Genomic DNA, 21,450 nt, shown 5'->3' on the forward strand with positions numbered 1-21,450 from the left:
GTTGGAGCAACGAAAATATAGCGCAGAAATTAACCGGAATCGGTAGGCGGGAAATATGCGCAACCTTTCAAATATTTGAAAAAGCACGACCAGCCGAAGTTTATCCTTTTATTGGTTAGAAACCAAATATTTGCCAAACCAGTTATAAATATATGCCTCGAAGATCTCTGTAAATTTATTTATACGAATATGCAAAACGCTCGAACGAAAATTTGTAACGGATTGGTTTATATCGCGTATTAGCGTACAAAGATCTTCCTTATTTTACTTTACTTCTATCGTCGATAGTTTCTATGATTTATCAATCATTGTAGAAAAATTGTCTCCATATCATTGACGTTTAGAAAACAGCCTTAGCAAGGATTCATACGTTTGGAATATTTTTAACTCACTTAACGTCACTTAGCTTCCCGACTAAATAAGTATAATAAAAATATTTTTAAATTACTGCACAAAATATCAACTTCATCATTTTGAACGCACTTGCATCATCCTTCATCGCGATATCACACGGCGCAAACTTTTCTAAACCAGGCTAAAATTAATGGCACGCATGGATGGTCGCATGGTAATAGTGTACATAGATCCATCTGAAGATAATTTAATAGGATCGGCTGGACACACTGCCATGCGAAAACATTGCGTTGACGAAATACGCGAAAAACTCCCTTAACATTAGAATTAATACTCCAGACACAAATCCAGGAATGTCTACAATTTTGACAGTAAAGGGAGGTAAAGTCGGATCGGCGTCGGCGTTTGCCAGAAACAGAGACGTAGGGATCGAAGAGTGGAAGCAACTGAAGAAGAACGGATGCAAAAAGGGTAGGTTAGAGGGTGGAGCACGGCTCTTTCATTTCGTTGATGTAAGTTTGAAGGTTCGTAAGTCTGACGGGCAACCCGTTTTAGGCTTGTCCGCAGATAGCCTCCGAGCGAAAGAAAGGTAAACCACCCTCTCAATCTCGGGCAAAGTATTTTCTTTCATTGGCATTGGTAACCTTCGTTCTTCGTCCATAGGTTTCTGCGGATTCTGACATCTTCGATTCCGCGTTGATTCAACGTTTGATCGCATGATTTCGTTGGTATAGCTGCAACCACGTGATTATCGCGCAAAAGGAATTTTCCCCTACGAAACGATTAGCCGTCACCCTTTATCATTCCTTGTGCAACCCGTTCCTATCGACTTCTGATACGAGTTCGCTCCACTTTCGTCATTAAGAGAAACTTCTGCGGTTTCACGGGGACGCGGATGCCAGTAATATCTTTAAGAGAGTTACAACGCTGTGAAATGATAACCGCTGTCACGTCGGCAATAATTTCAACACTGGGTTATCGATGTCATCGTTGCACGATTTATTCGCGCTTAATAGCTGTGACGTTGATCATTCTTCTGATCGCGAGAAGGGGCGACTCTAGATGGCGAGCAATAGGAGATCGATCGTTTAATATGTCGTAAAACAATAAAATGCTTCGAAGAATTCAATAAAAACATAATTTGTAAAAGTTGACGTAGGACAGCGTTTAAAATGAAATGTTGAAATTTGTAGAACGAATCGTTGTAGCAAATGTAGGAGATACAGGAGCGTATCGTTACAGGAGGGGAGGAGGAATGGAAACGAAAAGAAGAAAATGATGTGACAATCAGAGAAGAGGTTTTGCCTGGGACACATCTGGTCTCTTATTTTCATTTTCTCCCTCAAATGATTTCCTTCATTCCGTTAACTGAAAAACTCTGCGCGTGACATGTTGGGGGCGCGTCACCGTAGCCCTTGCAATCCGCTCATGTTAAAGAAACCCACGAAAAAGCAATTAAATAAGAACTTTTATGAGGAAAGTTTCAACGGATTAGCCAATCCTTTTTTTATCTTGGCTTCTTTTCTCTTCGTTAAAATTTACTTTGCAAGTTAACCGCGGCTCGCCTTCAACGAATGATAATGACGGAGACTGCTTCCTGTCAGTAAAATTTCCAAGTCGCCAAAACTTTAAATCGGACCTTTCCGCGAATGAAAAAAAGCAGCAATTTCGGTTAATAACCAGCCAAGAGGATCGAATCGAATTACCTTCTCGAGAAACATCTGAAACTACCCCATTAATTGCACGGACTAACCTCCGCTCCTTTCCCTTTTTCTCTTATTATTTCAAAGACAATTTGATTCAACGTTATTTCGCTTATATCACGTATCGTTTCCCCGAGACCGACGTTTGAGTCCTGGATCGATCCAATCGTATCGTCTCAGCTCGCAGAAGCATTATCTCCGGCAGAACAGACTAAAGACTTGGACAAACAAAACTACGGCATAAGCGGCAGACAATCCCACTTCCTAGTCCCCGAGACTTTACAGCCAATTAAGACACAATACAATTGATCAGCGACTATTCAAACGATGAAACAATCGAAATGTAATTGCGTCGTCCCGATCCTTCTGAATAGCAATTCATTTTCAAAAGAATGTGTTACCGCCCTCTTTCTCGCTTGTTCCTTCTTCCTAGTCTCTTTGTCCCTCTTCCTCTCGGTCTTTTTACCCCCTTACCCCCATTTCGCTTCTTTTGTCCGTACGAAATCCTTTTACCGAGTGCACATACCCTGCCAAAAGTTAAAATTTTTAGCCTTCTACGTGTCAATACACTCTCTTGTCGCACGAAGCCTGTCACGTAACTACCAGTTTTATATTTCAAACATATTTTGCTCCTATGATTAACGAGAGTTCTTCGTTCGGTCCCCGACGATCGAGCAAATTGGCTGCAATAAAATCGAAATTACAGTAATACGCGTCATGGGATCCCGATTCGTTCCTTTCGTGGGGGGTATTACGAGACGTAGGGTGGTCCCCATGGAGAACAGGCGATGGATCGACGTACGCGTCGGGCAGAAAAATGTCCAAGTTCGAATATTTTCGCGCTCACGATTTGAATTCTTAAGTTTGTGAATATCGTGGCTTAAAAGAGGTAATTTTTTATTCGATAAAACTCGTTGTTCAAACAATTTAATTATCTTTTCGTTACGTCGATCCTTTACCCGTATATCGATTTAACATTGAAAAAGGTGTAGTCTCGAAAGAGAGAAATGTCCGATCAATCCGCAGAGCGAGCACTTTGCAAATGGCTAATAAACCGATAAAAACGCAGAATTCGCGAACGTGCTTCTAGAGTGTTGACAAGAGTGATACCTATCGGACGATGTCCGTGTCGGACCACGTGGGAACAAGCAAGTCCAAAAACAGAGAGATAGAGCACGACGAGGACCATTCACCGACGAGACCGTTGTTGTTGCGTCCAGGCTACGCAGAGAGGCTCGGTTGCATGCCTACATAAAAAAAAAGAGACACGACATCGTCGAAAACACTTTCGGAAAAAAACAGACAGTGCAGAGACAAAAAAGAACAAGGCTGGAAAAAGCTTCTTGTCGAACAATGGGAACGACTCCTGACACAGTAAACAAGAAAATGTAGACTAAGGGCAGAATATGAAAATCATTATATCAGCTGAGAAGTAGGGATAAAGTTGGAATTTAAAAGAAAGAAGAATCCGAGAGGAAGAGGAAAAGATGAGAGAAAATTGGAAAAAGTGGAGAAGATAATAAAGTGAAGAAAAAAGGAAATATTTTTGTACGTTATAACGAGATCAGGGAGGACACGAGCGTTGATATTTCGGAACAGCTTTTGAGCTGGTAGCTTTTAAAATCTGTCATCGGCTCGTATTAACAGTTACGCATTCCGTACCGGTACGAATCGCACATGCATTGTTCCCAAATTGCTTTCACATCGCGAAAACAAAAAACGCTACACGTACGGAATACCAAGCATACACGCTGTCGCGGATTGTCCTCTTACTTGCATCCCCTCGTACGAGTCGGTTCGAATAGAAAGGCAAAAATTTGTTTAATAGGAACGAAAATCTTTTTAAACTGCTTAACTCTCGACTACTCGAACTATTCGAATTTGTACAAACGACGTAAAACGAAACGCGCTGAAAACTAACTAAGCACGATCTTATAATCGTACGATTTTTTATTCAATATGTTGTCGATTATAAAAAATTGCATACACAGCCATCGATCGTTTGGGAAGCAGATGAACAGAGAGAAGAAATAGACAAATTATTTATGTTATATAAAATAGACATACACTGAAAAATTGAAGTATGTGATAGAACACGATAGCGTTTTTCCTTTCCAGATGTACTTCTATTATCCAATCGACTACCTATGGAAAAGCTGCCGAAGCAAAAAACGAATGCTAATAAATGCTTCAACGTTAGCATATGGTGCAAGGATGAAGCGTGGCGGTATAAGTGTTTCTATCACGTAAGTCTGGTGGCAGGATAGCGAGCTCGCTAATAGTGCAACGATTTATGAAGACTTCAGCGTGTTGGGTGGGCGAGTGGGCGTACAGCAACCCTCAAAATTGATTAATGAACAAGCTCGCTGATCGGTTCGATTAAACCAGTGTAAACGAAAGGACGACCGATAAATATCTGCCGATATAAACGTCGACATTGCGTCCTGACTTTTCCATAAATCACCCGTTGACAGGGTATACGTGCCACTAAAACGTGTTAATTCGATGAGTAAGAAATACCGTACTATGGTTAAATGAGAAGTAATCGTAGTAACTGCGATATAGTATACGAAGTTTCTATATTATTGGCGTATGAAATATTTTCTCTTTACTCGACAGGTGTAGGAAAAATATGAAGAAAGATCATCTTTGAAAGGTAGTACTGTGTGTTGAATCAATGGTAACTTTGCGTCAAGTTTTCTTCTGTCTCAGAAAGTACGAAGTGTTTTACGAAAATAGCAAACAAGTATCGAAGGATTGAAAATTGTTTCTGGAAATATATCTTCTTTAGCTTCATGGAAATAACTTTGTTGTAAAAGTAAATAAAATTAACCTTTCCAAAAAAAAAAGACGCGTAAACATTTGATATGTTTCACAAATGCTCGATTTACTTTCTTTATTTCAAATATTTAACGTGCAAATATTGGAACGACACACCGCCCGCGTTCAACGCGTATAAAAGAAACAATTTACTCTGAATAAATATTTAAAAGATTAAAGGAAAAAGCGACAGGTAGCGTCGAAATGAGATTTATATATGGAAAATCAATTTGAACGCGTAACTTCTGGCTGGTGTACGTCTGACTTAACGTCGGAAGAAGGAAAAGTTTGTACGCGTGTTCACCCTTACGTGTGTACAGACGGCACACGTGAAGAAATAGAAAAATAGGGGAAGAAAGAGAACGTGTGAGTATATCGCCACGCGGAGGCTGTCGCTGACAGTCCTGTCTTCTCAAGCAAATTTCACTTTTTGTCAACGAACGGCCGTTTGAAAAGAACGAATATTGGATTCGATTATTGCGTCTTCAACCTTCGCAAAAATCTCGTTTCCCGAACTCCCACCACAAGGCGGCTTATCGGGACGTTAATATTACGCCAGACCTATGAAACAATTCAATTACATGTATTGTCTTCATTTGTAAAACTACATCGTTAGAAAAAATACATTTGTATGTACATTTAGCATGAATGAGCAAAGTTGTCAAAGTCGATAGGTCAAGATACGAGATATTTGCCAGTGCTCCTTGTATTTAAAAATATATTTTACGAAATTACTCGTGCTAAACATTAGCATAATGTATTACAATGGCATTTGCTTTTGGACAAACGATATCTAGATTTATTTGACGCTAAACACGACGAGTTAAAATCAGTATAGAGGCTGCACCGTGGTCGACCGAATTATTCGCGCGACGAAACACTCATCGCGTCACACGCGAAGTATCAACGAATATAGTTTAACAAACAAGCGGTTGACAAAACTCCGGAAACGGGTTGCATTAAAATTAACGGTGACCCGTAGTTGGCTATTCGGCAAGTTTCGGATTAACTTCATCAACGCGCAACTAATAATTCAAGCGTCTGGCCTGTGGTTTCGCGCCGAACTGCTACTTTTCCATCGCATAGTGAGGAAAACCCCACCGCTTCGCTTTGCGATGAAACAACTCGATAAAATTCATTTAGATCGAATCTCTTCGCGAAAAGTAACGATCTATTATTAGATATTTGCACGATTCGTTTTCACTTGTCATTCTGGATGTCTGTTGGCCCCTTCGACCGAGATTCGGTCGAAAACTCACGGTGACAGTGAAGCGCGCTAATAGAGATACGCATGCATACGTAACATCGTGAATGCCACGGCGTCGAAATAGTGGCATAACTGCATCGAGAGAATGCTATCCAGCGTCCATTAAAATGAACACTCGAAGAAAAGAGAAATGAATCCGAAAGGATTACAAGTTGGATGCGATCGGACATACAGAATGACGGATCTGATAACGAAAACTGCGCGCACCTTTCACCGACGTTTTCGACAGACGTGTAAGTGTTCGTTGGTCAGTCACGCGAAAAGAATTCGCTCGACGACACACGCCATAAAAAGAATCAAACAGAAAAAGAGATTATCAACGAGTAATTATCCATCCATTGTCTTTCTCTTTTTCATTTATATACAGGGTGGTTGGTAACTGGTGGTACAAGCGGAAAGGGGGTGATTCTACGCGAAAAAAGTAGTCGTATAGTATATATATATATGGTGGATGCAAATTTCTGTAGATACCAAAATAATCTTTTTTATTTTCTCTCTGTATTATTTTATATTAGATGTTATCATCTATTATCTATTATGTTATGCTAATGTTCTGGCGTGCCGCTGGATACGCAACTGACGAGTTAACGAAATGACTGTGACGTAACTAGAAGAGAAAAATGATAATAGCGGAAACTTAATAAGCATCGAGGAGAAGATTCACAAGGCAGTGTGAAAAAAAGAAAGACAAGGAATTTGAAAATATTTGAAATGGAGTTTTCTCCTTTAATATTGTGGGACGCGACAGGTTAGTCGACGCGAATGAAGCAGGGCGACGTCGGAGGTGCGAACAGAGGGGTAGCTAGCGCGGCAGGAGAAGGGACGAAACGGGGTGATTCAGCAAGGCGGGGTGTTAGTTTCCTGGTCGGATATTAGCTGTCACGCGGCTCACTGGACAGGACACCAGACGTATATACAGAGAGTGGAATCGGTGTAAAGGTAGCACAGTGCACCTAAGCAAGGTGGACGGTCGACATTGGAAGCTTGCCACATTTATGTATAGAAAAGTCTGATCGTACCAGCAGACGTTACGGAAACCGGATCGGGCATGGCAACGAATGAATTCCTAGATTCCAGATTCATTCTTTCGTTTGCTCCGGCCAAAACCAGGCCTTCGGTCGTTCGAAAACGTTCGATTGACCGATTCACGATTACAGCCGGCTCCGTATCGGACGGCTTTCGTTTAAAAGGCATAACTCGCCCCTGATAAGAACAGAGTGACACAGATAAGAAGTCCCCGTTCCGGTCAACATACTGATCGTCGAGCTGGGTGGAAAATCCCCTTATCCGACGTCGAAGAAAATTGTAGTTTCTCTTTTAAAGTAATTACTGTTATATATCTTTATGAATATAATTAAAGAAATCGAATTTTCGAAAGAACGGTTCCCAAGAACTCGCTCTCTCTCTCTCTCTCACTCTCTATCTCTATCTCTATCTCTATCTCCATCTCTATCTCTATCTCTATCACGATATATAAGAAAAGTTGCTTTAAATACTAAGAATCGATCAATCATTCGTGTCTGGAAATCTCGCATACATTAGGGAAATTGCAAAATACGCTATCGTCAAAGCATCTTAATGAAAGTGTCTAACCGACGTTCATCCCCGCCAGATATCCAACATAAACTACGGCCTATGTTATAACTCAGGTTCGCCATACGTGATGCAATGCAGCCCAGGTAGTCACTGGAATACCAAACTACTCGATCCACCACCTTTTTCCCGCCACACTTCTGTTCACCGCATCCTCCATCCTCTCTTATCCTCTGAATGCCTCGTCTACGCAGCACTTTTTCTTCGTGTTCATATCGAATCCCGACCATGTGTCTACATGCTCTCCCGTCTCTGTCGCAGTTGCACACGATGAAATTCATTTTCACGTGTAGGGTTTACATCCTGAATCTACAAAATATAGCCTCGCCACGTATCTTCGCGCGACCGTAGGCTGCATGCAATGTGGTTGCAAATTTTCCTCCCTTCGTCGCGCGCATGTTGTTAAGTATCGGGTAAAAAGGAGGAAGAAGCGAAGAAACCATTGATCGTATCGTGACAGGGTGGTTACGTGCTAGAAAAAATTGTAGGGATTGTTTGGGATAAATATTCGAATCATTAACAATAGACAACCGTTATTTATACTTTACGCTTTGCGCTGAAAAATTATCTACGTCAACTTTTCCCTCAATTTTTTATTATAGACACTTTTGACTTTCTCACTTCTCTTTCATGCTATGCAATATGCGATGTTACGCAAATTTTATTTTTACAAATTTCTAAGTACTATTTGTTATATTGATGGAAGAAGAATTTGTCCCTCGTAGTGAATATTTTATGGCTATATTGATTTTACTATTGCTACTGATGAAACGTAATGTAGAACAGATTAAAAAGAAATGATGAATGTCTTTAAATCGTAAATTTTTGTAAATTTGAATTAATTAATTACGATTATAAAACGAAATATTCGCGTCTTTGCGCGATTTTTCGGAGAAAAATCAAGGAGCGAAGGCATCGTTGTAAAAATGGATAATTTTTTATTCAGCGGTGTTGCTTCAGCGGAGAACGGAAAGCACGAAGAAATTACGTCGCGTCTGAAAGAAAGCTGAGCTCGTGAAATCTTGGATGGCCAGTATCATCGAGTAGAGTCACGGATGTTCCGAGACCAGCGAATTTTTGAAGGACGAAAAGACGAGTTTGCCGAGTCGACGAAATCTGCGCGGCCAAACGGGAGGGCCACAAAATCGAGGAATTACTCTTTGCCATCGCGTCGCAATGAATGCAAACGCGGCCGTGTTTACTCGAAATATCGAACGCCGCGAATGCCGCAAAATGTCTTCGTTCTCCACGTTTTTCTTTTATTTTTCTTTGTATTGCCTGATTATCGGCAAAAAATATCTTATCCAACAAACTTGCAGATGCAGATATGCAGTGTAAACGAAGCAACGCACCACTGAAAGGCAAAAGCTCTTTTTCGTGGAATTTGCGAAGCTCGAGCCGCGATAATTCGTTTCGTTCCGAGAGAAGCTGATTTTAACATCGATTTAAGGAATCCGAGCGAAGGGAAATAAAACATTTCCCGGAATATTTAATTGTCCGAGATGGCGAGACGGATTGAGTTATGGAATTAAAGGACAACCTTTAAAACGCGATTCCGGCTGATAAATTGAAAGATTCGCTGCTGTTTTTAGACCGATTCCTCCGGATCGATACTCAATCGGGAGTAAGTAATTGGTAATGGACTTTGATTTTAAGTCGAGGTAAAGGATTCTATGCTAACTTCACCTTATTTCTTCCGATTTCGTACGTTATTATTTTTAAGTACTAGGTATTTAGAAAAGAAGGCAATAACAAATATGAACGAATACAAATTCCACTGAAATTTTGAAACTACGAAAATTCGGATGTTACTCGGCACTTATCGTTAGTTTATAGAATGAAATATTTATGGTGCTGCTATGCAAATGACGAAAAGACGCGTCTTGATGGTGCAGATTTTACTTTCTTGTGAGTTGGATGAAAAATGTTAAAACGAAGTTAATCATACTTTATCCAAAATTACGTTTACGTGACCAAATTCATATCGAAGATATTAAACATTTATTATAGAGTAGTGATATTTTCATTATAACATCATTCATGAAGTAGTATCTATTGTTATTAGAACGCTAAAATCTTTGCAAGAAATCTTATCTAAAGTAAACTTGATTTTCACCATCACACGAATCTTGGATAAATCCGACGATATAAAACAATAAAGAACGTTTTCTTCTGGAAAGAATAACGCTATAGCGTATCCAAGGAAGAGCTTAAAATCAAAGCTGGCGCGAACAAAGTTCTACGAGGTAATCGTACGGGAAAACGAATCGAAGAACGAATACGCCATTCGGTAACTCAAACAAGCCTCGGTTATGATTTTAACGCGGCCAGATAGACCGATAGATTGGTTGAAAGAGGTGCTGATGGAACCGATGCAGTCGAAGGATAGCTCCATGTTGGAGAAAACTGGTCTGATACAAGCCAGTCTGGTTTGCGGATATAGGTAGCTCGTAACAGTTACGAACCCCTAGGTTCGAGGCTAACAGGCTTCCTTCCATCCTACCGTACGAAGCCGTGGATTGGAGTAAAGAGATGGCTGCCGGTGAACTCGAAGGTTGCACAGATAGTTACGGGGGTTGGGGGTTGAACGTGATCTTTCATAGCTGCTTGATTGGCCCGACCAGTGGGCGAAGCTATTGTCCCGTCTACTAGCAAATCGTACCACCGCCAACACGACAAAATATTTAAGCTCTTGGTAAACTGGCAACAATAAAAGGAGACACGTTGATGAAATCAAGATCGCAGGAAAGTTGTGCGCCGGCTGACCCTGCACGTCTACACGCTCGACGGAGACGCACGACTCGAGATCCCAATGCTAGAGAAAAACAGGCGCTGGATGAAGGATGTATATGTATACTCAGTGCCGAGGGAACGGCACAAGGGTAGGAAAGGAGAAATAAGAGGTCGAGCCCCGTAAGGTTGTGCGCCGCGTTGCGTCGTTAACGTTATGAAATTAATGCGTCCCCGGGGAGACGGGCCGGGATGACGTGCCGAGATGACGGGTCACAGCTCGGTTAAATATTCTCGATACTTGAGATTTCGGTTTAAGCTCCGCTTCGACGACTTTCATCATATTTGGATAAGGTGAATCGTCAAATTAAATGCGTCGAGTTGTTATATAAACGACATTGCTCTATAATAAAGATAAAAATTCTCGAGTAACGACGTTCTATTCTTGGCTTTCCTATTCATCACACATTCATTCTAGAAACATGGAGCTTTAAAAATATTTTTTCTTTGTCACCTTCGTTTTCCTAATCTTCCGAGAACGAAACGCAAACGCTCGTATTCGCGTACTTCCCACTCGCTAGACGACTATCCAGTCATGTCGACTTTTATCCTCCCCAAAGTCACGAGTAATCATACTTTGCTCGAAATGTACGTTCGACAGGTGATTCGCAGCTAGTACTTCGAACTACCTGGTCGTCATGGATTGCAGCCAAAACGGCTATGAGAAAAATAAGGAAAAGGGACAATCGTAAAGAACCGGACAGAGCGAAAGGGAAAGAAACGGACCGTGGGTATGTGTGCATTCTCCAGAGGAAAAACGAGCAGAGTCGTGGCACCGCTCGTAAATACTAGGCATCCTACCGTTGATTGGGGCGTGAATCTTCCGAGTAAATATATATCTATGTACCGTACACACGTATGTACTACCCTAAACTGCCAAGTTACTTTTGGTCACGCGAATGCGACCACCAATACACTGATTACGCCACAGCAGCTTAATTGATTCCAGACCAATCTGGAGGTCCTTGGGACTGTTCCACATTTTGAACTTTTTCTATTTGTATTCTCCCTTCCTCCAATTCCTGCTTCTCCTTTGATTTTTACCCTACTGCTTTTCGCTCACTCCCTGAACTCTATGTCTCCGGCAGTCTTCGATTTTCTCGATGTAATCGAGCCGCGACCGTCCGTTTCGCAAGTTCCGAAGAAATCACCGTTAGTTTCTGATCCGCGAAACTGCTAATTTCTGGCAGTAATGTTAAGTGAAGGAACGTGGAAATTTCAGAGATTATATATATATATATATCAATTGTTTTTATATTTAATTATTAATTTAGATTCTAAAATGATAGAATTTTGAATTTTCTACGAAAGTTAAAGGCATTAATCTTAAGAACATCAATAATAATGAGTATGCCACCCGAGTATAATTCCCGAACGAATACCTCTTTCTCCGTAAAACCTAATTAAAAAGCAAGGAATAACAAGGAAAAAACATATGAGAACATCACACTCGCGCTACGAAATATTTGAGTACCGAAAAAGCATCTTTTCTTGGAACGAGACAAACAAAAGGTGCAACAGATCCGACTACATTAATTATGTCTCGGTGCTATATATTTTATTCCCAGCTACGCAACATACGCAACAGTCGACCATGACGAACTGAAAAGGAGATTAAGCAGTTCCCGCTTGTCGACGATACAAACGTAATGATGTACGTGTTCGTTCGTCGGACCTACCCCCGTTCCCACCTCATCCTCCTCATACCATTCGCCCTCACCCCTCGAAATCGTTCTACTGTTTCGTCCAGTCTTCGTGGAAAGGTTCTCGAGCTGGCTGGTTGGAACTTGAAGCGTGCAGCTAGTTTCGCGAGCGTAACGAGAAGTAACAGCTGCAGCGAGTCGGGAATGTATCCAAAAGATCGAGCAGACGAAAGTAATTATGCACGATATATCGAGGCTGTAGCCCTCGACATCTCACCGCTGGTTTCTTAAATCTGCGGAGAAACTTCTTGATTTATCGTTTCGACCGCCTGCTCGAGATGCTTGATGTCCACGATGCATTTTGCAGAAAGTAACCATAATAAGCGTAGAATAACAATTCTATGGCAAATTCCCAACTTACGATCACAGTCATATCACAAATACTCTCGTTTCGTCGATCCGGTGGATACCACAAAAATTTTCGTGACCTTCTGAATTCAAAATTTCGATAATCGATGTAAAGAAACATAAGGGGGATTTATGTTGAACTGTGTTCTTCGTTTCTTAGTACTATTAACTAACTTTCTGCAACGCAGAAAGCGTTGGATCTCGACACGTACATACCATACGAAGTACGTCTGACTACGGACGTACATTTTCTACTCGCTTCTCCGACGACGACTCGTACGTGCCATCCATTCTGTAATCGATTCAACCGCGCGATCTCATTGAAACTGTTCGACGCCTTCGCAGAAGCTCTCGGTTTCAAAAGAAAATTCATTAAATGCCACGACTTCGGTAATTCCCCACCCCAAACAGTCCGTACAAGTGTCGACCATAACGTAGATGTTTGCATGTGCATGCACACTGCAATAGCGAGCACAATGTCCATCGAACGCACGGACATTCACCAACACCGAGAATAATTCCTATCGTGAACGTACGTGTACTATATTCACGAACTCGGTATAATTCTCGTTGCAGCGACGAATATATGTATATCTATAAGCGTAGTATTCACAGACGATGTACGTGTACGTTCGTCTGTATGTGTCGGTGACCACGTACATAAAAGAGATCCGAGAGTTAGGCGGCGGGAATGAGGTCGTGGCTAAGGTTGAAAAGGGACGAAGGAGGGTTGGCAATGCCGCGCCACGCCAGTACCTGGAAGTAAAACAGAAGGAGAGAATGTTCCGCGGGAAATAATTGATTGTATTAGGTGAGTTAGTATTCTGGCTGCGGATTGCGCGGCCGAACTCTTGCCGCGCAAAGCTCTCCGGCTCAACCCGCCATGCGTCTACGTGTAATGTACACGTGTACGAACGTGTGCGATGTGCTGGTGCCGATGCGCCTGTGTACGTTCATGTATAGCTCAACGATGCGGCCAATAGCAAATGTTTGCTCGAAATCACGAATCTTGCGACCACTGCACGAGTGATTGGCTGAACGTTCGAGATATGATAATCACGGCTTTTAATACGACCGCGTAACGAGTCGAAACTGCAATACGGTACAACGATGCTGGACTATGATCAGACGTAAGCTTGGCGATCGAGATCATACGAAGGACTACGATGTTACAGCGAGTACGTATCTTACGATATAGAACATTTAGATAGCTGAGATTAGAGTCTATGCGTTCTCCTGAAAAGTTTCGAACGCGGTATGACGGTTTGCCACGAGATCGAGGAAACAGCCTAACATTCATCTCTCGAAACATTTTAAAACGCTGTCGGTTCGGAGAATGCAGCTGACTTTCTCGAAGGACTTGTAATTGAATCGTAACCCAAATCCGCAGATCGGCAAACCGGTGGCAGCCTAACGTTACCGATGTTGTTCGAGCGCGATTGAAAGAGAATTGGTAAGGAAGGGACGCGAAGAAAGAGAATGAAGGAAAGCAGGGAAACAAAAAGTGAGCGAGAAGGTGAAGCAGGAGAATGGAGATGATAAAGAAGAAGAAGACGAAGAAGTGGCACGATCGATCAAGTCGCGACTTTCATAGAAACGGGCAGAAGATTTTGAGAAGGGGAAAAGGAGGGGGGAGGAAGCGGTCTGTCGGTATTCGATGCCTATACACATCCAACCAGGTGTAGAGAGGCATGAAGCAAGCCGTAAGTAAGCTGTAAGCTGAAGCAGACCGTGGGGGCTGGCTCGGGCTGGCTCTGACTGGCAGGTTTCTTCATCGGAGAAGTCACCGGAAATGATGCTTCCTCGGTACCGAGGATATATTGTCACAGCACGTACTATGAGACGTATCCTCAAGCGCGTCAATAAATGTACGATCGACGAAAATATACTTTAAATATGAAACAGTCAGGTGCAGGGCCCTCGATCCCCATCGAGATGACTCCCGACAGCAACATGCCTTGAACACGCTTCGGTATACCCTCAACCTTTCCTCTTCTTCGCTTCTGTGAATCTGCCGGTTTTCTCCAACTTTTGTAACGGTGCGCCGCAACTTTCCTAGTTTACTCGTACGTACATACATACGTTAACAGATACTTGATAATCTGCTCTTTATTTTCCTTCCGTGAGTCAAACGACTGCGTTTACTGTCAATCACTTTGCGATCAAATGATTAATTTTCTTTCTTATTGATGAACTAATTCGCCTAATAAACTAATATGTTCTTTATTTCTCATTGATTCCAAAGAGAATAGAAAAATTTCATGAAACGTGTAGTTATCTAGATATGTCAAAAAAAGGTACAACAACGCCACAACACAACGTAATTTCGTTGTAAACATATTCCGCAATGAAACAAAAGGAGGTATTTAATTTTTATGAACACGCGAACAGGAAATTGACAGATGTCAATTTATTCGACAGACCGCCGGCAGTGTACATAGAAAATACGAAGTGAAGAGAACTGTATGCCACACAATTGCGTTTCCGCCTATTTCTCTCTGCTACAGTACCATCTCTGACTTCTATACCCTCTGTGAATTCTCAAAAGGATATTACCTTTCGCCTACTTTTGTAGAGAACATATCGAGTCGTCTGAGATACATACAAATGCGAGGTAGGAGACGAGATATCCGACACGGCTACTCCTCAAAATCCGGTGTTTGATAGAAAAATCTGCTTCAAGGGTACTACGAAATACATTATAGAAATGATAGCGTGAAATCTCATTCTCATTTCCTTAATAAAAACTTTACAAATACTCGTATCCTTAGTTTTCGATATCTTTCGACGAACATACAAATAGAAAAGATTCTTTACCAAGTCCATATACCTCTGGCTCTGGCAGATTAGCAACATTATATGAAAATTCTCGGTAACCAACGTAGAGATATAAAGATAGAATACAAGAATTATATGTTACCATGCAAAGTGTGAATGGAAGCGATGTAAGAATAGAAAGAAAATGCTACATCGAGGCTTCTCTCCTTATCTAATAGGCATGCACACTGACGCTGCACATTGATTGCTGTTACACCTGCATATTTACTATACGATTGCGCATACATTATTGAACAAGGACACAAGTGGCCTCTGTGCTGCGTTCTCTTTCTATATCGCTCTCTCAGCTCGCTCATACATTCCATGTTTATGTCTCTATGGTAACTAGTCAATCGAAATCTCAATTAAACAAGCAAACGTACTCTCATCTAGAAACAAGTGACGAATTTTCAGATAGGTTGACACGTGTCAGACGCTTAATTTCATTTCTTTTTTTAATCGATAAGGCGCTAGATTTATTTGCACGTTTCGACTTTTTGCTTGCTCGGATCAAATAATTTTGCTCCATGTACCAACAATAAATCTGTATGCTCTCCGACTGATGTTTGCTCTGATATTAAAGGATAGCTCTAATCGTTCATGAAAGCAAATACCTCGTTTACTAAACTAACGATATCGCTTCCTAATTTATCCTCGATCTATACGAATCCATATAAATAATTCACTTTTCACTTGGAAAGGAAACTCGTTTTATCATTCAGCCATTGTTTCGCTCGTATAAAATATAACTCATGGCTATCTAACTGCATGGAAATCATGTTCCTGGGTGGAAAGATGAAAGGCCGAATTTCTACACCTGCATGGAATAGCAAACACATCGGCCACGGCGACGACAGCGCTTCGTTATCAGGAACGAATGCCAATTATACTTTAACCAAACTGCGAGTCCAATTTGTGAGTCGGCTGGCTGAAGTGGCCTCAAACTTTGGACGAAAGGGCCTCCTCTACCTAGGCCAAGCGTGCTGTAGTGCCTATACTTGGTTTGCCACTAAAATAACAAGAATGTCTCGGCCATTCGCTTCCCACCAACCATCTACTACTCCATAGTTCGTTCACCACAACCTTGGGACACGAAATGAGGCGTGTGCCTTCATAAGTATATAATTGAACACATTTTTACCAGTTATTTATATACAGAGAATACTTCTCTTATTCCGCTTTAAAACGTGCAGCTGGAAGCTACTTCGCTTAGATTTTCGCCGCGCGCGACAGCAACCTGTATTTTATTCTAAACATTGTATTCTTTGCCAGCAAGACAGATTTACAGCTGTATAATCTGGCTGGCTTCGTCGGTTTTTCTCTTATGATATATCGGACGATTTTTAGTCTCTGTGAGTTCGAAAGTGGCTCACGTTCTTTCAGAATCCGTGCGGTTGGACCTTAAATGACGAACATTTTTGTGCCAAGTAAACGTAGACGATGAAAAAATGAGAGTTTGAAATTTGATATCTGTTATGCAAGTGGCAAGATGCTTATCCACTTCTAATTTCTGTAACATTTACAGAGCCTCGGACATTGTTTCTTATTTAAACCTCGTAAATAGAAAAGCGAAACGCGTGATAGATGCACTGAATCTGTTACAAAATTAACCAGTATCCAGTGCTAGAGGCAGCCTGTCTCTTATTGTATCGCAGAAAAGAACGGAAACAATAGACCGAGGTAATTCATCGTGAAGCACTGCACGTATCTGCGTGTAAGAGTATAGATATTCGTCGCGGCATGTGCCATGCTAGCTGCAACTCGTGCGCGTGAGAACGAGCGTGTACACGCGCGTTGGAAAGAGCGGACGTATGAAGGATTGAAAATGGATTTTCGAAACGTAATTTCCCAGCAAGGAAATGAAGCGCGTGCATGCCCGTGCGTGCGTGTTTGCGATCGTACATCGAATATTAACCAAAAAAAGGACGAACAAAAAAGCAAGAAGGAAATGAAAAAAGAGAAAAAAGGGTTCTCATTTATTTTAGATCCTCATCCCTTTTGGGCGGGCGCAGCTTGGTTCGCGCGAATGCGTAATCCGCGTAGAATTTTTCCAACGCTGTGAAAGCAGAAGCTTCAAAGCTAAAACCAAAGCTATCGATACCAATTTCGGAAGATAACCTAACAGGAGTTCGCGCTTTCATTCCAAATAGTCGCGTTCGAAAACGTGTTATACTCCGTCCAATCCTGTGATTTGATTACAGCAGCTCTTTTAATAGACGCGACTTTAAATTCATAAACGTTACAGACGATGAATCTGTTTATCCATTTTTTCTCGTTCGTGACGTGAAATGCTCTTTTCATAACAAGCTTGATGACTTTGTTAAGTCCACAAATTACGTTCTTAGAATTGTCAAAGCTTATTACAAGTAAGCAACTTAATAGTATCATATCGATAATATTTAGATATTATATCATTCCTACCGTAGGAAATCTTACCGAAAAAATCATTACAATACAAGGGCGCTTGAAAATGTTTCAGTATACTATACCCGAACGATTTTTAATCCCGAATATGGACAGAGGCTGTTATGAAGCAATTTGAAGTAGGTATAACAATGATTCGCCTCATTGAAAATTTTCTATCAAACACGGTGATGATCGTCATGCGAGTGAAGGCTGAACACTAGCTGCCAGCTACAGTATCATTTTCAAACATTTTCGGCTATGTTTCAAGCACTGCTGAAAATCGATTAAATATGAAGAGGTGCGATCTCGTCGAACAAATAATACCATGACGGATCGAAATGTAGCGTGCGTAAGAAATGTTATTTTAATATATATACCTGTATCAGTATATATAAAAACGAGTAAAATTCAATTTTTCAAGCTACTATATTTCGATACCGTGTCACTAAAGCGAATTAAATACAGCAAATTAATCATTGTTAACGCTATAGTAAACGTTTTAGCTATTTACGTCTATTTTTTCTAATTTTGACGAATTACACGAGAATAAAGAGCATCTGACTGATTATTTATTGCATTTGCCGATCCATAGGAAAATCAGGTTAGAGGGATACGTATCAGATCAACGAAATTTATCGCAGTTGTAACGATAATTACGTAGCAACGCGTTAATAGGTATTACTGCGAGCAGCCAGAACCAACGTGCAACCATTAACGAAATCCTACGTGAGAAAGGTTTCGATCAGCGAGTTGATTTTAATTACGTTGTCATTCTCTTCAATTTACAAGCTGCAAATTACGTTTTCAGTACTCAGTTCTATAATGATACTATTTCGAAATTTGATTGCTAACTTTACCTGTTTATTTACCAAAATCAATCATTATTTTCTTCTTCATTCAGAATATAATATAATAATGTGCTTCTTTCGAATTGACTGGGTGCACGGCGTATTATAAAGAATAAAACTTATATGTTAACAAAATGAGCAAGTAGTGTAAATGTTCGAACAAAATAGAAGAAAACTTTTTTTTTGCCGACTGTATCAAACAAACTGTCTTCGAATTCAATTATTCCTGGAATTTACTGTATCAGCAGCGATGTCGAAGAAAATCCGGGACTACCTCGGTTTGAATGAATAGGCTTTTAAATTTTCGCTATTATTATATCGATAAAAGTGATTTAGTCTGACAATTATACGGCGTGTAATAGACGCGCAACATACAAGTCGTGAAATTAATATTCTGAATTGGATGTATGTATGTATCACTTTGATTATCTAACCATTTGTTCCAGCCGTCACGGAAATTATCGAAACAAAGAAGTATCAAATTGTTCCGTGTCAATTAACCCGATGAAAACCACTTTTAACTTCGATTATGGCCATCGTCGATACGTTAGTCCTTTAATACGGCGCAAATCGGAAAAACTGCGGGGGCACGATAGCGAGAAAAAAACCTGAACCGCTTGAATTTCCCATTTACGAGAATACATACACAGAAACGGGAGGGAAAAAATCGGTAGCGGTGGCAAAACTGCGAAGCAGATTTCAAGCTCCGCTCAGCCCTCCGGGGGCTTGCGAACTAACCTCAACTAGAGCCGATTAACAATGCAATATATCAAAAAATAAAAGCATGCTTTTAAGCTGATATTTCGCGACACACGGTGCTGCATTGCTCACCGCACCTGGAAAATATTTTGGTATAAGTAGCATTCGTTTCTCCTCAACTGCAACAATGTAATTAGTATGGTTTTTGAAGATTGATTTGCTCATTACGACAAAGCCAACTTTTGTTTGGCAATCTTTACATCGACAAAATATAGCGCGATTGGAAAATACGACGAGTAAAATTGCTGAAAACGACGTCAGATAATATTTCGCCCTTTAAGGACCTCATCGGCATCGGGAAGGGGCAAGGAATATTAAAAGTAAAGCACAATGAGCGAACTTATCTCATTAGAACGGCTTGTATAGCCAATCTCCGTCATGCTCTTACATCGACCTCAGATTACACGCGAGTTTCGAAAATGATTGAGAGTTAGCGCCTGTCTTCCCCATGATTATGGAGAGTCGTTCTGCCGGGAGGAGTTCGCCCCGAAGGGGAAAAGGAGGCGAATGTTGAAGAAGTCGCCGATCGAATCGAGATAAAGCAAAAGTTTGACGTATTAATCAGTCGGTGCGTGCCGGTTCCGGTGAATTCTGTCATGTTATGTAATAGATGGTCCTATTACACTAATGATCGATGAGGGAAACGTTTCATATGCCGTGAATGTGAATTTTAATGCGAATGTCGTATGCGTGTATATAAAAGCTTCTGAATATTTCTGCTTCGCCAACGTTTTTCCACTAATTTCTTTCGTTTATAATTAGCTATCGATTAAACGTTAGTCAGTAATGGACGTTATACGATATAGTGAATTAAGTGAATACAAAATCTAACTAAAAACAAGCTGTAAATAAGCGGGTAGGTAAAATAAGATTAATTACGCAGTTTACGTTAAAGGGAAGAAATCCGGGCAATCTCTGGCGTAGAAAGTACCTAATTACAGTGAAACGATCGATCGATGGGAATTGATTACGCTCCTCCGTTATCGTGCAGTTTTCGACCTTCTGAAAATTATTACAAAGCTAATGATATGGTGGCCACGATTACCAACTAAATCAAACCGGTCACGATTATTGAAATATGCTAAGAGAATCCATATCGGCACCTGTTCCCTTAATGCACTCATATGTATGTGTAGGATATTCTAATGTAATTTCCAATTCATAATGCATCAAAGGAAAGAGGGAGCAAAGACGAAAGCATACGAACGTGACGAAAACAAGAAACGCCGTTATCCTTTCAAATTCTCGCGCAAGAAGATATGAGATAACTTTTATTTTAAAGAATAAAATCAGTCGATGTTCTTCTCGATTTTTGCAACGTAGAAATCGAACGTCTTTCCCGATCCTAGTTTCTATAATTCAATGTTGGAATGGATTCGATAAAAGTAAAATATATTCTGTCCAATTTACACACATAAATCTTTCAGCGTAATCGAACGTTGGAATTATGCCACGTGAAAACTAATTGTAATTTAAATTTTTCTAAGAAAATGGAACGTATAAAATATGTTAAATATAAACTTAAATGGAAAATAATGGAAACGAGCCCGAATACTCTTCCAATTAGAAGAAGGTACTGCTCTCCAGAACGCATTAACGCGTTGCACATTCGATATTAGTAATTAAATATTCGTACTATTTATTAACGGTATATTGCATCGATGAAAGTGCCCTTTCCGTCGTTTAAATCCAAACTAAACAGAATTCGTTCGGCTGTGCATCGTCCTTTAGAGCCACAACTATTCCATGTCAACGCTATACATCATTCCAATCATGCGATTTATAGCTGACTTTCTTCTGACGTATCCCGTCCTTTTTCATTCTTAAGGTTTTTCATAGGATTCCACGAAACAAGATATATCCTATAATATACGTTTCAGTATTATTATAAATAATGATCAAATCGTGATTACCGTCGAATTATCGTTATTTTATTTTCTACGTTTTATTGCTCTGCATTCCTTAAGTCTTGGTAAAAATTATAGTGTACAACCTGATGATCTAAATCGTATTATTCGAATTCATATTCGCTCATTCGTGTA

Source organism: Bombus vosnesenskii, unplaced genomic scaffold (genome assembly GCF_011952255.1).
Source record: "Bombus vosnesenskii isolate JDL3184/JDL3185 unplaced genomic scaffold, Bvos_JDL3184-5_v1.1 scf7180000014535, whole genome shotgun sequence".
In the NCBI taxonomy this organism is placed as follows: Eukaryota; Metazoa; Arthropoda; class Insecta; order Hymenoptera; family Apidae; genus Bombus; species Bombus vosnesenskii.